The sequence below is a fragment of the Lethenteron reissneri genome, chromosome 48 (assembly GCF_015708825.2).
Source record: "Lethenteron reissneri isolate LAM-NWPU_2019-01 chromosome 48, ASM1570882v1, whole genome shotgun sequence".
NCBI classification, from domain to species: Eukaryota; Metazoa; Chordata; class Hyperoartia; order Petromyzontiformes; family Petromyzontidae; genus Lethenteron; species Lethenteron reissneri.
In genome coordinates this window covers 5,092,391-5,108,881 of record NC_083826.1, presented here as the reverse complement: position 1 = coordinate 5,108,881, position 16,491 = coordinate 5,092,391, and the positions used below count along the sequence as shown (strand labels likewise).

At 49.0% G+C, this 16,491-nt stretch overlaps 1 protein-coding gene across 2 annotated transcripts in view; it reads left to right on the top strand.

Moving 5' to 3' along the window:
- Positions 1–16,491, top strand: part of LOC133354622 (breast cancer anti-estrogen resistance protein 3 homolog) — a 126,605-nt gene that overhangs the window by 43,537 nt on the left and 66,577 nt on the right. The window contains exon 1 of one of the 2 annotated variants that reach the window (XM_061571621.1): positions 14,888–15,837. The exons of the other annotated variant lie outside the window; for it this stretch is intronic. The gene's annotated coding sequence lies outside the window, so the exon portion shown is untranslated. Of the gene's footprint in view, positions 1–14,887; positions 15,838–16,491 lie in introns of those variants that run through there. 2 annotated transcript variants of the gene reach the window in all.

Sequence of the window (16,491 nt, the reverse complement as noted above, 5' to 3'; positions counted from 1 at the left end):
ATCTCCTAGCCACCGTGGCACCCCGCCTGAATCTAAATCGCTTGGGTACCCATGCCAAGATAATGGACATCTCTCTTTCTCTCTCCATCTCTGTGTCTGCCCCGTGCCATCCCTCACAGACTTCGGTAATCGTGGCCTCGCTTCCATTCGGCTCTTCTCCCGTGATATTTACTCAAAGGAATTTGCATCGGAATATTTTTGGAACTTATTTTTGTAACTCATTATTACATATTCTTAGGTTTTTTTCGGTAAAGTCACGTAGGTAAAAACACTAAAAAGTAAAATAAAATAAAAATCACGACGTTTCGGAGGCAACACAAGCTTCCGTCTTCAGTGGTAGCTCCTGCAATCTCTCATTTACTTGATACAGCTGTCGTGGCTGTGACGGTTCCACCTGAAGACGGAAGCTTGTGTTGCCTCCGAAACGTCGTGATTTTTATTTTATTTTACTTTTTAATGTTTTTACCTACGTGACTTTACCGAAAAAACCTAAGAATATGAATCCTTGCAGTCACGAAAGCTTCAAATCTAGGACTCATTATTACGTTGGAACTTATTTTTGGAACTTATTTTTGGCACTAATGATTATGCTGCAACTTATTTTGGCAACTTATTATTATTACGTTGGAACTTATTTTTGGAAGTTAATTTTGGAACTAATTATCATGTTGCAACTTATTTTTGTAACCTATTATTAGGCCGGAACTTATTTTTCGCGCCGTGCTTAGCCAAACGTGCCCGTCGGAGGTGCGGTGGGTGAGGGACACCCAAACAAAACACAAAGAGACACATCATAATCTCCCGTCTCTTATCTCGTCTGGCATCGCTCTAAACCTTTTATCTCTTCTAGATTTGAAGCTTTCGTGACTGCAAGGATTCATACTCATAGTTCTTTCGGTAAAGTCACGTAGGTAAAAAAATGAAATTAAAATTAATAAAAATAAAACAATAAAAATCACGACGTTTCGGAGGCAACACACACCTGAAGACGGAAGCTTGTGTTGCCTCCGAAACGTCGTGATTTTTTTGTTTTACTTTTATCTCTTGTCTAAATAGCCCTAATCTTCCTCCATCGCCCGTTAATACTGTTATCTGTCATCTTGACAAGGTGGTGAGCCCCCAGCCCCCGCCACCGCTCACCTCAAAATAATTACCACTTAGGTGCACGCCACCCACTCTGGGATGGATTAACACCACCGCTGGCCACGATAAAAAATATTTTAAATCACTCTGATCACAATCGCTAACACTGAAATACACATATATATTAAAAATATATATATAATATTCCCATTACATGTTGGCATTTACACAGGAAATTCATGATCGGAAATTGCAAAAAGGAACTCACTCTCTCGGGCGAGGCCTCGATTACCAACTCAGAGGTCAGGTTCCACTGCTGTATCGGGGTAGCTGAGTGGAGCAGTCGAGCGCGTTCCACCAGAACACAGCGAGGTTATATCGGGGTAGCTGAGTAGAGCAGTCCACATCGAGATGATTTGAAAGTGCATAGCTCCAGTGGCTTCCTAATTATTGGAAGGAAGAGCGTTCCAGACGGCCGCAGGAGCGCATCTGAAAGCGTGCGATGCAGTGAACGATTGAAAGGGTAGGTGGGTTAGTGGGTGAGTGAGTAGGTGAGTGAGTAGGTGAGTGAGTGGGGATGTAGGTGAGTGAGTGTTTGTGAGTGTGCGAGTAGGTGAGTAGGTGGGTGAGTAGGTGGGTGAGTAGGTGAGTGAGTAGGTGAGTGAGTGGGGATGTAGGTGAGTGAGTGTTTGTGAGTGTGCGAGTAGGTGAGTAGGTGGGTGAGTAGGTGAGTGAGTAGGTGAGTGAGTAGGTGAGTGAGTGGGGATGTAGGTGAGTGAGTGTTTGTGAGTATGCGAGTAGGTGAGTAGGTGGGTGAGTAGGTGGGTGAGTAGGTGAGTGAGTAGGTGAGTGAGTGGGGATGTAGGTGAGTGAGTGTTTGTGAGTGTGCGAGTAGGTGAGTAGGTGGTTGAGTAGGTGGGTGAGTAGGTGAGTGAGTAGGTGAGTGAGTGGGGATGTAGGTGAGTGAGTGTTTGTGAGTATGCGAGTAGGTGAGTAGGTGGGTGAGTAGGTGGGTGAGTAGGTGAGTGAGTAGGTGAGTGAGTGGGGATGTAGGTGAGTGTGCGAGTAGGTGAGTAGGTGGGTAAGTAGGTGAGTGAGTAGGTGGGTGAGTAGGTGAGTGAGTGGGAGTGTAGGTGAGTGTGCGAGTGAGTTAGAGAGTATGTGGGTGAGTAGGTGGATTAGTAGGTGGGTGAGTAGGTGAGTGAGTGGTGGTGTTGGTGAGTGTGCGAGTAGGTGAGTAGGTGGGTATGTAGGTGAGTGAGTAGGTGGGTGAGTAGGTGAGTGAGTGGGGGTGTTGGTAAGTGTGCGAGTGAGTTAGAGGGTAGGTGGATTAGTAGGTGGGTGAGTAGGTGGCTGAGTAGGTGAGTGAGTAGGTGAGTGAGTGGGGATGTAGGTGAGTGTGCGAGTAGGTGAGTAGGTGGGTATGTAGGTGAGTGAGTAGGTGGGTGAGTAGGTGAGTGAGTGGGGGTGTTGGTAAGTGTGCGAGTGAGTTAGAGGGTAGGTGGATTAGTAGGTGGGTGAGTAGGTGGCTGAGTAGGTGAGTGAGTGGGGGTGTTAGTGAATGCTCGAGTGAGTTAGAGAGCATGTGGGTGAGTATGTGGGTGAGTAGGTGGGTGAGTATGTGGGTGAGCGAGTGAGCGTGTCCTCCGATCATCTGGCATCACCACCTCTTCACCGTGCCCACGATGCGTCCCGGTTCTTCTGCGTCTCGGAGGCGGCATCCCCCTCTCGTCAACGGGGTGAAAGTCGCCACCATTCGGCGTGCGTTCTATCGGTTGACGCTGAACGCACGTGTAGCGAGTGTCTGAGAGGTCGGAGGAGGAGGGGTGGGATGGTCGGTCGAGTGGGTGGGTGGGTGGAGGCGGGCGAGGCTATCGTCGGCAACACTCTCAGAAGTCGACAGTTCACTGGGGGTCACCGCGTGTCCATCTGTCCTGGGCACGGCCACGCTGCGGAACACGTGGGCGGGCTGGGGTCGCGCGGGGAATACCCTCACACGCTCGCGTGCCATCGCTTGCGTTGCAATAATTGCTGATGAGCATCGATGTTGGTGAAGCCCAACAGTGGCTGCCCGATGCGACGATCGGACAGATGGACAGACAAATAAACAGATGGATGGAGCGACAGACGGAGGGACAGAGCCGATGCCATTCACATTTTCCAACCTCGGTTGGACCTCCGTTAGTGGCCCATCTTTGGCGTTAATAAAAGGGTGGATGATTAGTCCATCGCAAACGCATTTGTCTTTAAAAAAAGAACAGAACCACGACTACTAAGCCAGTTGTATAACAATCCACGAAGACACCGCCGCACGAGCCGGATTCACCGCTCCATCTCCACGGTGGACGCGTTATAGCGGGCGGTTGTCTGCCACAACCGCCCGCTATAACACTGAATAATCCCACCGTTATAACGCGGTTTTTGAGCGGTCGACGACGAACTACTTTCTTGATCTGCTCTGCGGAGCGTGAGTGATACGGCATCGCGGTGGCGGACCCTCCATCACTTGTCCCGCCATCTCACTGAGCGGCGTGCGTAGTGGTAGCAGTAGTACATCGTATATTTCAACAGACTTCATCGTCGTCACATTATTTACGGGGAGGAAATTAACAACGAAAATTTTTTTTATTTTCGTGGATTACAGATCGCATAGATATTAACGCGTCGTTCGCCCACCGCCGCCACCGCCCGTGACAGCCTCATCGGCATTTGTTTGTCGCGTGAGCTGAACGCGCTAATTCGGCACGCACACACACACGCACGGCGTGAGTTTGGAGAGAGAGAATGCAAATCCCACGACGTTCGTTGCTTTCGCTCCGCAACGCGTCTCTACGCTCGTCTCGAACGCGCCGTTCGCGGCGAGGATCTCCCCGTCGACACTCGATCATCGTGCCCCCTCGCCGCGGCGAATAACCCCACCCCGTGCCGTCATGCCACGTTTGTATTATTTCGTATTCTTTTTTAATTTAATCATTTTATTACTTTAATTATACACTGGTCAACACACTTTTTCTAGCATAAGGTATTGCAACGGGATTAAGGTAATTTTGGGGTACCGATTCCAAATCTGGCATCAGTTTTTGTCTATCACATCAGGTTTTTGAGATATCAAATATTGCATTTTCAATAAAAACTGTAAAAGAAAAATATTTAAAAATGTGGATATCTACATAAAATTATATTATAAACACACTATTCTAAAAATACAGCACCATATTTTAACACTACAGCAGTCACTGACTCGCAACAACTTGCAATCATAAGTGACAGAGTTAATTTCGGGTAAAATCAATGAAATGGGGTATGCCGATAGCATAAAAATGAGATGTGATAGAGCAAATCTGAGATCAGATTTGGAATCAGCACCCTGAAATTAGTCTAAAACAGCTGCAAAAGTCCAGGCCAGAAAAAAATGTGTTTTTTTTTGTTGACCAGTGATATTGATTCTTTTTCGATAATTGTTTAATTCCTTTCAAAAGTACATTCGTAATTTACTTTATTCCATATATTATGCTATTACAAATTATATTTTTCGAAACATCTTTTTTTTTGCCAAGAACCACCCACACCGAGTCTCAAAGATGAGCTTTGTGTTTTTATTTTTTTAGGGGGGGAGTGTTTTGTCAAGAGGATTCCTTGCTGCCACGCTAGCGGCGATGCCGCGTGCGAGAGTTTTGAGGTTTCGAGCGGGAGGAGGGCAACCAGAGGACCGCCTATTTAAGGGACGAACGCCATGGGGGTCATTGTGGTCAAATTTAGACGGGCCCGACACTTTATTTATATCCAGGTAAGAGCCCGTGGGGATCCGATGTCTCTTTTGCAAGGGAGACCTGGGCTTTGCTAGCTGCAGTGAAGCGGACATCGACTTACACAGAGAGCCAGAGACATCACGAACTTACACAGAGAGCCAGATACACCACAGACTTACACAGAGAGACACAGACTTACACAGAGAGCCAGAGACATCACGAACTTACACAGAGAGCCAGATACACCACAGACTTACACAGAGAGACACAGACTTACACAGAGAGCCAGAGACATCACGAACTTACACAGAGAACCAGATACACCACAGACTTACACAGAGAGACACAGACTTACACAGAGAGCCACAGACATCACAGACTTACACAGAGAGCCAGAGACATCACGAACTTACACAGAGAGCCAGAGACATCACGAACTTACACAGAGAGCCACAGACATCATGGACTTACACAGAGAGCCAGAGACATCACGGACTTACACAGAGAGCCACAGACATCACGGACTTACACAGAGAGCCACAGACATCACAGACTTACACAGAGAGCCACAGACATCACAGACTTACACAGAGAGCCACAGACATCACAGACTTACACAGAGAGCCAGAGACATCACGGACTTACACAGAGAGACACAGATACATCACAGACTTACACAGAGCCACAGACATCACAGACTTACACAGAGACCCAGATACACCACAGACTTACACAGAGAGACACAGACTTACACAGAGAACCACAGACATCACAGACTTACGCAGAGACCCAGATACACCACAGACTTACACAGAGAGCCAGAGACATCACGGACTTACACAGAGAGCCACAGACATCATAGACTTACACAGAGAGCCACAGACTAACACAGAGACACAGACTTACACAGAGACATCACAGACTTACACACAGAACCACAGACTTACACAGAGAGCCAGAGACATCACAGACTTATACAGATCCACAGACATCATAGACTTACACAGAGACCAAGAGACATCACAGACTTACACAGAGAGCCACATACTTACACAGAGACCCAGATACATCACAGACTTACACAGAAAGCCACAGACATCATAGACTTACACAGAGAGACACAGACTTACACAGAGACCCAGATACATCACAGACTTACACAGAGCCACAGACTTACACAGAGACATCACAGACTTATACAGAGCCACAGACATCATAGACTTACACAGAGAGCCAGAGACATCACAGACTTGCACAGAGCCACAGACATCACAGACTTACACAGAGAGCCACAGACATCACAGACTTACACAGAGACCCAGATACACCACAGACTTACACAGAGAGACACATACTTACACAGAGCCACAGGCATCATAGACTTACACAGAGTCACAGACATCACAGACTTACACAGAGACCCAGATACATCACAGACTTACACAGAGCCACAGACTTACACAGAGAGACACAGACTTATACACAGCCACAGACATCATAGACTTACACAGAGTCACAGACATCACAGACTTACACAGAGCCACAGACATCATAGACTTACACAGAGACCCACCTTGTACACAAATACAAAGATCCCCCGTATATCCTTAACAGACTGTAGGGGCAAGTGCTGTTAGCGAGCAGCACCTATAAAAGCCGGCACGGCACACGAGGTGGTGGGTGACCAACACCACGCCCGGCCGCCTTTGTCTCCCCAGTGGCGATGTTTACACACCACACCGGGTACTCATTTGAGGCTGAGTCGACCTCGGGGAGGAGGATGCAGGATCGGTTCGGATAAAATCGTCATCGGTGTTGGTGGCCGTGAGCGGGAATCGAACTCGGGTCACCGGGTTCGTAGCGCAGCGCGCTCACCGCTGCACACGTACACACCACGCGTACACGGAGAGAAAAAAAACATCCCCCGTATAACCTTTCAAAGGCTTCTAGGGCAAGTGCTGCTGACAATAGTAATTACTTGAGCATACCGCACGTAGACTCGTACAAAGACAAAGATCCCCCGGCTTAGAGTTTCACAAAACCGTTGGGGCCAAGTGCCGTTAGCGAGCACCCACTGAGGCTGGAACGTCACAACGAGAGGGGGGTGGGTGGGTGGCCAGCACCACGCGCGGCCGCCTTTGTCTCCCTCTTGGCGATATTTACACATCATTTGAGGCCGAGTAGACCTCGGGGAGGCCCGGGAGGAGGGGCCGGTTCGAATACTCGCCACCGACATTGGCCGGTAGCGAGGAGTCGAGCTCGTCTCTGTGCGGGGGTTTCGCAGCCGGAGCGCGCTAGACCGCAACTACACCACCGCTCCCCCCCCACACCCCCCCGTGTAGCCTGGGCACAGAACTGTGGTTCGCGTCGGTGGGGTTCGTGGTCTCTGCCCGGTCGCCTTCCCGCTGCGCCACCGCTTCTCAACATCAGCCGCAGTTCGCCACGGTGGCTAGGAGATGTTGACTACCTCGCCTGGTGTGCAGGAGGCCGTGGGTTCGATCCCGATCCTGACGCCAGCTGCTGTATATTTGGAGTTTGCGTGTCTCTCTCTCTCTCTCATCATCATCATCACGGTGGCTAGGAGATGTTTACTACCTCGCCTGGTGTGCAGGAGGTCGTGGGTTCGATCACGACCCTGACGCTTGCTGTATATTTGGAGTTTGCGTGTCTCTCTCTCTCATCATCATCATCACGGTGGCTAGGAGATGTTGACTACCTCGCCTGGTGTGCAGGAGGTTGTGGGTTAGATCCCGACCCTGACGCCAGCTGTATATTTGGAGTTTGCGTGTCTCTCTCCCTCTCATCATTATCACGGTGGCTAGGAGATGTTAACTACCTCGCCTGGTATGCAGGAGGTCTTAGGTTAGATCCCAACCCTGACGCCTGCTGCTGTATATTCGGAGTTTGGGTGTCTCTCTCCCTCTCATCATTATCACGGTGGCTAGAAAATGTTAACTACCTCGCCTGGTATGCAGGAGGTCGTGGAGTTCGATCTCGACCCTGACGCCTGCTGCTGTATATTTGGAGTTTGCGTGTTTCTCTCTCTTCCCGTGGTCGCGTGGATTTTTCTCGGTGTCCTCCGGATTATCCCTCCACATTTTTAGACTCAACATCGCCACGCGTTCACAGTAATTCGCTGCTTAAAATGTCCCCGCGATGATACGCCAACTTCGTTGGGCTATCATTTGCGATATCCAGGCTCGCAACTTAAAGACCTTACCTGGTGAGAAATAAATAAAAAGTAAAAAAGTATGATAATTGTTTTTTTACCCTTCTATCTGGCAACACAACTGACACCTTTTTTTACAAGGAGTCGTGTTTGCATAGACCACAATACCTGCAGTCATAATGCAAACAAAAAAAACAACTTTGATAATATATGGACTGTCCTTGAAGTTGATTGGTCCACACCCGAGACAGCTTTCCTTAGAGCCTAGTCAAGGACAGTGCATACATTATCAGAGTTGTGTTTTTTGTTTGCATTATGACTGCAGGTATTGTGGTCTATGCAAACATGACTCCTTGTAAAAAAAAAGGTATCAGTTTTGTTGCCAGATAGAGGGATAAAAAAACAATTATCATATTTTTTACTGGCAAATGAGGTTCCAATGGAAGTAAAAAATAGTTTCGTTTATAGTTTAAAAAGGTGCACTCCGAGGCCACGTGAATAAGTGTCGACGGCTCGCTGCCACTCAAAGCCACGCACACGTGCACTCACTCACTCTCTCTCTGGCACAAGCACAGACGTACAAGAGCACGTGTACACACATCGACGAGTTAGTTCCGCCCGTCTGCACAAACACTACCCACGCCAGCCCCCCCCGCGATTTCTCGCAGCGGCTCGCTCGCTCGCTCGGCCTAAAACACAGGAATCCCAGCACCTATTTCTAGATTTGAAGCTTTCGTGACTGCAAGGATTCATACTCTTAGGTTTTTGTCGGTAAGGACACGTAGGGGAAAAAGAAATAATAAAAAAATAATAAAAATACTAGAAATAATAGAAATAAAATAATATTGTATTTAATAAAAATTATATTTTATTTCTATTATAATAAAAAAAATAGAAATCAATTATTATTTTATTTTAAAAAAAATTAAATTATATATTTTTTCTATTATTATTTCAATTAGTTGTATTATTTATTGTTTATTTATTTATTCCCTACGTGACTTTACCGAAAAAACCTAAGAGTATGAATCCCAGCACCTACCGATTAGCGCTGTTTGCTGCGTGCGGTGCAAAAGAAGTTCAACGCACATACTTACCTAGCAAAGAGGCAAAGACAAAGACGCCCCCCCGTGTAAACTAAACTATTGTTTCGATTTAAAGCTTTCGTGACTGCAGGGATTCATCTTCTTGGTTCTTTCGGTAAAGTCACGTAGAAGGGAAGTAATAAAATAAGAATTACAGTTTTTTTATTATATTCTTTTATTTTATTATGTTTATTTTTATTATTTTATTACTTCCCTTCTACGTGACTTTACCGAAAGAACTAAGAAGATAAACTATTGTTATTTATTTGACCTGCTAAGGACCACTCAGCTCTACAGCTCTTTTATTTTTAGAAGCGACCTGGACACAAATGATAGCCCAACGAAGTGGCTTACTAAATTTCATGTCTCAGTGGATTTTGTATGGTAGGATGGGGATGGTTTCGTTTTATTCGTAGGCGTTTGGCTGATTTGTTGACCGTTCTTGCACTCTGCGCTAGGATCGTGTTTTCGTGTTGTTTGTTGTTGTGACATTCCTACCCGCCACGACTGGACATCTGTGAAAACGAGCTTTGTAGCTCATCGGATTCCTCCAGCAGAAGTCAAGATTCTGATAGTCTGATTGTAGCGGCCCAAATACTCGCAACGTGTGATGTTGATTCTGAAAATGTGGAGGGAAAAAACCGGGAGGACCTCGATAAAAATCCACATGACCACGGGGAGAGAGAGAGAGAGACACGCAAACTCCAAATATACAGCAGCAGGCGTTGTCAGAGTTGGGATCGAACCCACGACCTCCTGCCTGTATACCAGGCGAGGTAGTTAACATTTCACCACGGTGGCGAGGTTTTGTACACCAGGCGAGGTAAAATTTCGATTTTAAACTTTCGTGACTGCAGGGATTCATATTCTTGGTTCTTTCGGTAAAGTCACGTAGGAGGGAAATAATAAAATAATAAAAATAAAACATAATAAATTTTCGATTTAAAGCTTTCGTGACTGCAGGGATTCATATTCTTGGTTCTTTCGGTAAAGTCACGTAGGAGGGAAATAATAAAATAATACAAATACAACCTGATGATGATTGCTTGTGTTGCAATCGAAACATCGTGAGAATTTTATATTTTTATTATTTCCCTTCTACGTGACTTCAGGCGAGGTAGTTAACATTTCACCACGGTGACGATGCTTTGTACACCAGGCGAGGTAGTTAACATTTCACCACGGTGACGATGCTTTGTATACCAGGCGAGGTAGTTAACATTTCACCACGGTGACGATGCTTTGTACACCAGGCGAGGTAGTTAACATTTCACCACGGTGTCGATGCTTTGTATACCAGGCGAGGTAGTTAACATTTCACCACGGTGACGATGCTTTGTACACCAGGCGAGGTAGTTAACATTTCACCACGGTGGCGATGCTTTGTACACCAGGCGAGGTAGTTAACATTTCACCACGGTGACGATGCTTTGTACACCAGGCGAGGTAGTTAACATTTCACCACGGTGGTGATGCTTTGTACACCAGGCGAGGTAGTTAACATTTCACCACGGTGGCGATGCTTTGTACACCAGGCGAGGTAGTTAACATTTCACCACGGTGGCGATGCTTTGTATACCAGGCGAGGTAGTTAACATTTCACCACGGTGGCGAGACTTTATACACCAAGCGAGGTAGTTAACATTTCGCCACGTTGACTACCTCGCCAGGTACACGTGGCAGGCGTTTGAACATTTCCGTCTGGAATGATAACGGACACCCATTGGGGATGCCACTGCCCATGCTGACGCCGCCGGGGCAAACCCCGAGTCTCAGTTCGCACGGGGATGGGGGAATCTTTCGCATTTATCAGCTCAAGCACGACCCCCCCACCCACCCCACCCCCTACTGCCGGGTCAAGATAACGCGCGGTGCATATTTTCGGAGGGGAGGGGCGAGGGGGAGGGCGTTGTTTTTCGACACAAGAGAAAGACAGAGACAGAGAGAGAGATAGCGAGTGCGTGATAAGCTTGCACAAAAGAACCATGGGACCCGACATACTTTGAATGAAGCCACACCGATGGAAGGGAGTTCTTATCAGCCGCCACCCCCCTCCCCTCAACCCCCCCCCCTCCTCACTCCCTCCCCATTACCACGGGTGGATATGGGCCCTCTCAGAGGGAGACAGAGACGATATAAGTAATATTTAATAAGTATAACCCGTAAAAACAAAGTTTTTCACTATAAATCCTTTATATGCGTGGCGGCTAGAGTCCTCTCGTCCTCTGGCTTGAGATGGCTGCCACCTATGGGTCAGATGATTGTCTGCCAGTATTAAGCAATTGGTAATCAAATATTTAATTTGTTTTCCCTAAACAGTGTAAAATTTTGAAAAAAAAATTCACGAACATTAATTGTATCGCACAACGAGTCTGTGTGCAAAATGTCAGCTCGATTGGATCACGGGAAGTGGGTTAAAAACGACCGAAAGATTTGCACGGTCGTAAGCAAGCAAGCAATCACACAAGCAAGCAAGCGAACTTAATATAAAGGATTTAAAAATACTTTTTTTTTAAACACGCTTTAATGTACCGTACGAGTAATGGCAGAACTCCACGACTCCAGAAAGTGGCCCCGAAGCTTGCCACAACGTAAGTGACCGTGGCCGATTTACAGCCAACGTCAGTTGAGCGTGGACAATTAGACCCAAGCCGAAACATAACATATAAAAGCTTGTTTAAAAAATATATATTTTAGTTGTTATGATAGAATATAGTATTGTCATCAGTATGACATAAGTATACCAAGTTTGCAGTCGATACCATATTGGGAAGTGAGTTAAAATTGAGTTACAAGATTTGAGGATACAACTACAACGCCAACAACAACAGACAGAGTGAGTTAATGAAACGCGTGTTACGAAGCGATAGTGTACATAGCAGGCGGAATAATTGCAGACATCAACGATTTCATTATTTATTCCACACAACCACCCTCCAGATCTGTTTCGTCGGCGTTAATATTTTATCGTCAGATCTCGTCGAGATGGGTCGGTGCCTCGCGATGGTGAGAGAGACCTCCACGCACAAAGATAAAGACAAAGGTCCCCCCCTCCCCCGCCTCTCTCGTATAGCCTTAACGGACTGTTGGGGCAAGTGCTGTTAGCGAGGTAGAATCTACGAAGGCCGGCACTCACGCACACAAAGAAAAAGATCCCACCCCCGTATAGCCTTAACAGACTGTAGGGGCAAGTGCTGTTAGCGAGCACCTATAAAGGCCGGCACGGCACACGAGGGGGTGGGTGGCCAACACCACGCCCGACCGCCTTTGTCTCCCCAGTGGCGATGTTTACCCGTCGCACCAGGTACTAATTTGAGGCCGAGTCGACCTAGGGGAGGCCCAGAACCGGTTCAGATAATCGTCACTGGTGTTGGCCGTGAGCGGGAATCGAACTCGGGTCGTCAGGTTCGTAGCGCAAGCGTGGCGCTAACCGCTACACCACCGCTCACGCACACACACACGCGCACAGAATCCCCTTGACAATGAATAATGTTGGGTTTGCATTTAATTTGGCGACATTCCGGCTTGGGGAATGAAATGAAATGAAAAAACAACAACATCGGCGTGATAGAACAGCGCTGCCGCCTGCTTGGTGGACTTAGAGGTGACCTCTTCCAACAGATCTCGGAGGCAGCTCTCCGAAATCCACTTCCGCGGGCTCGTTTGCTACCACGGATGGGTTCTTTTTAAATCTTTTATATTAAGTTCACTTGCTTGCTTGCTTGCGCGCTTACGACCGTGCAAATCTTTCGGTCGTTTTTAAATCCTTTATATTAAGTTCACTTGCTTGCTTGCCTGCGCGCTTAGGACCGTGCAAATCTTTCGGTCGTTTTTTAACCCACTTCCCGTGATCCAATCGAGCTGACATTTTGCACACAGACTCGTTGTGCGTGACACTTGATTTTCGCGAAAATTTGTTACACTTTTTAGGTTAAAAAATATATATATATTTAATTACCAATTGCTTAATGGTAGCAGGCAATCATCTGACCCATAGGTGGCAGCCATCTCAAGCCAGAGGACGAGAGGACTCTAGCCGCCCGTATCAAAGACCAATGTGGGCTGGGTTGTGGCCCATTGAACACGCATATAAAGGATTTATAGTGAAAAACTTTGTTTTTACGGGTTAATTTTTTTTACTGCGCTGCGAGATTTCCGAATGGATTCTTTGTCTCGTAGCGACGCGACACAATGGGTGGGATAACAATGGAGGACGGGAACAATGGTTATTATGATTATTCTGTTTTAAACAATGGCCATGTTTTTCATCATCAGAAGGAATCACTTTTAAACATGCAAAATAAAACAAACTTTACACTCAACACGTGGTCAGCCAGCTGAAGCCAGTTCATAAACAACAGCCGTGATAACAGCACCCGCAGAGAGAGATAGACTCACCCACCACCCACTCAGCTCACCCTCCCAGTTCACCCACCACCCCACTCAGCTCACCCATCCAGCTCACCCACCCACCCGCTCAGCTCACCCACACACCACTCAGCTCACCCGCCCAGCTCACCCACCACCCCACTCAGCTCACCCATCCAGCTCACCCACCCACCCGCTCAGCTCACCCACACCCCACTCAGCTCACCGTCCCAGCTCACCCACCACCCCGCCCAGCTCACCCACCACCCCGCTCAGCTCACCCACCACCCCACCCAGCTCACCCACCACCCCGCTCAGCTCACCCACCACCCCGCTCAGCTCACCCACCACCCCACCCAGCTCACCCACTCAGCTCACCCGCTCAGCTCACCCACCACCCCGCTCAGCTCACCCACCACCCCACTCAGCTCACCCACACCCCACTCAGCTCACCCGCTCAGCTCACCCACCACCCACTTAGCTCACCCACCACCCCGCTCAGCTCACCCACCACCCCGCTCAGCTCACCCACCACCCCACTCAGCTCACCCGCTCAGTTCACCCACCACCCACCCAGCTCACCCACCACCCCGCTCAGCTCACCCACCACCCCGCTCAGCTCACCCACCACCCCACCCAGCTCACCCACTCAGCTCACCCGCTCAGCTCACCCACCACCCCGCTCAGCTCACCCACCACCCCACTCAGCTCACCCACACCCCACTCAGCTCACCCACTCAGCTCACCCACCACCCACTCAGCTCACCCACCACCCACTCAGCTCACCCGCCACCCACTCAGCTCACCCACCACCCACTCAGCTCACCCACCCACCCACTCAACTCAACTCACCCACCCACCCGCTCAGCTCACCCACCCACCCGCTCAGCCGCCCGCCTGCTCCCTCAGCTCATCCGCCCGCTCATCTTATCAACATCAACCCCGCCCGCTCATCAAACGGCCCCAACAACATCTGCATTCCAGATCGCCGCGTTGAATCTTTATGTCTTCCAGACGGGTCCACTCCAGCGGGCCGCGTGGGGTTCTCAATAGGAGGAAGAGGAGGGGGGTGGTGGTGGGAGGAGGGGGTGGTGGTGGTGGGAGGAGGAGGAGGGGGTGGTGGTGGTGGTGGGAGGAGGAGGAGGTGGGGAAGAGGGGTGGGGGGGAGATGCAAGCGGGGAGAGGGCGCGGGGGAGGTTCGGTGCTGAGTCTGCTGACCTATCGAGAGAGCTGCGCGCGTGAGAGAGTTTGAGCGAGTGGAGGAGGATGGGGGCTGTGGGCGTGGTACACGTGGGGGTGGTGTGGGGTAGTGTGGGCACGCAGGAGAGGGAGGGAGGGGTGGAGGGCGGGGAGAGCGAGCCATCAGCGGAGTGAGTGAGCAGTGCGAGAGGATCTTGGACAGAAGGTGAGAAGGAGGTTGTTCATCGGAGTGTAGAGGCTGCGCTGAATTCATTCGAGAGTGGAGGTTTGGTGGTGGTGGTGGTGGTGGGAGGGAGGGAAACTTCGTAGCGCAGTTCGCTGCTCAAGCCGCCCGGGGCAGATGGCAGAGTTCACGTGAACAAAGGCAAAGAGGCAAGAGTTTGGCAGTGACACACACAGAGAGAGAGAGATTATAATACACAAACACAGAGTCTCACACACAGAGAGAGTCTCACACACAGAGTCTCACACACAAACACACAGACTTCCACACACAGAGAGAGAGAGTCTCAAACACCCACAGAGTCTCAAACACACACACAGAGTCACACACACAGAGAGTCTCACACAGAGAGTCTCACACACAGAGAGACACACACACACAGAGTCTCACACAGAGAGAGAGAGAGACACACACAGAGAGTCTCAAACACACAGTCTCACACACAGAAGCTCACATACACAGTCTCTCACACACACAGAGCCTCACACACACACACAGAGCCTCACACACACACACACAGAGCCTCACACACACACAGAGCCTCACACACACACACACACAGAGTATCACACACACAGAGAGAGTCACACACACACAGAGCCTCACACACACACAGAGTATCACACACACAGAGAGAGTCACACACACAGAGTATCACACACACAGAGCGCCCGTGCGCAACAACGTGAGCGAGAAAAACGCTCAAACTCTCTCCAAGTGAGTGAACGAGCTCTCCTCCTCCTCCTCCTTATCTCTGTGCCGTGAAATCGTTGGGACCATCACCACCACCACCACCATCAACAACCACCATCAACAACCACCATCAACAACCACCACCACCATCAACAACCACCATCAACCACCACCACCGACCACCCGCTCGAGGAAGGCCGTCGCTTCGCCTGTGGTGCGGAATAACCCAGCCGAGTTCCAGGCGACCTACTTACTGCGGAGTTCGAGGTAATCACCATCTCCACCATCTCCACCATCTCCACCATCTCCACCATCTCCACCATCTCCATCACCTTCACCATCTCCATCATCTTCACCATCTCCACCATCTCCACCATCTCCACCATCTTCACCATCTCCACCATCTTCACCATCTCCACCATCTCCACCATCTTCACCATCTCCACCATCTCCACCATCTTCACCATCTCCATCATCTCCACCATCTTCACCATCTTCACCATCTCCACCATCTTCACCATCTCCACCATCTCCACCATCTTCACCATCTCCATCACCTTCACCATCTCCATCATCTTCACCATCTCCACCATCTCCACCATCTCCACCATCTTCACCATCTCCACCATCTTCACCATCTCCACCATCTCCACCATCTTCACCATCTCCACCATCTCCACCATCTTCACCCTCTCCACCATCTCCACCATCTTCACCACCTCCATCACCTTCACCATCTCCATCATCTTCACCATCTCCACCATCTCCACCATCTCCACCATCTCCACCATCTCCATCATCTTCACCATCTCCATCATCTCCACCATCTCCATCACCTTCACCATCTCCATCATCTTCACCATCTCCACCATCTCCACCATCTCCACCATCTCCACCATCTCCATCATCTTCACCATCTCC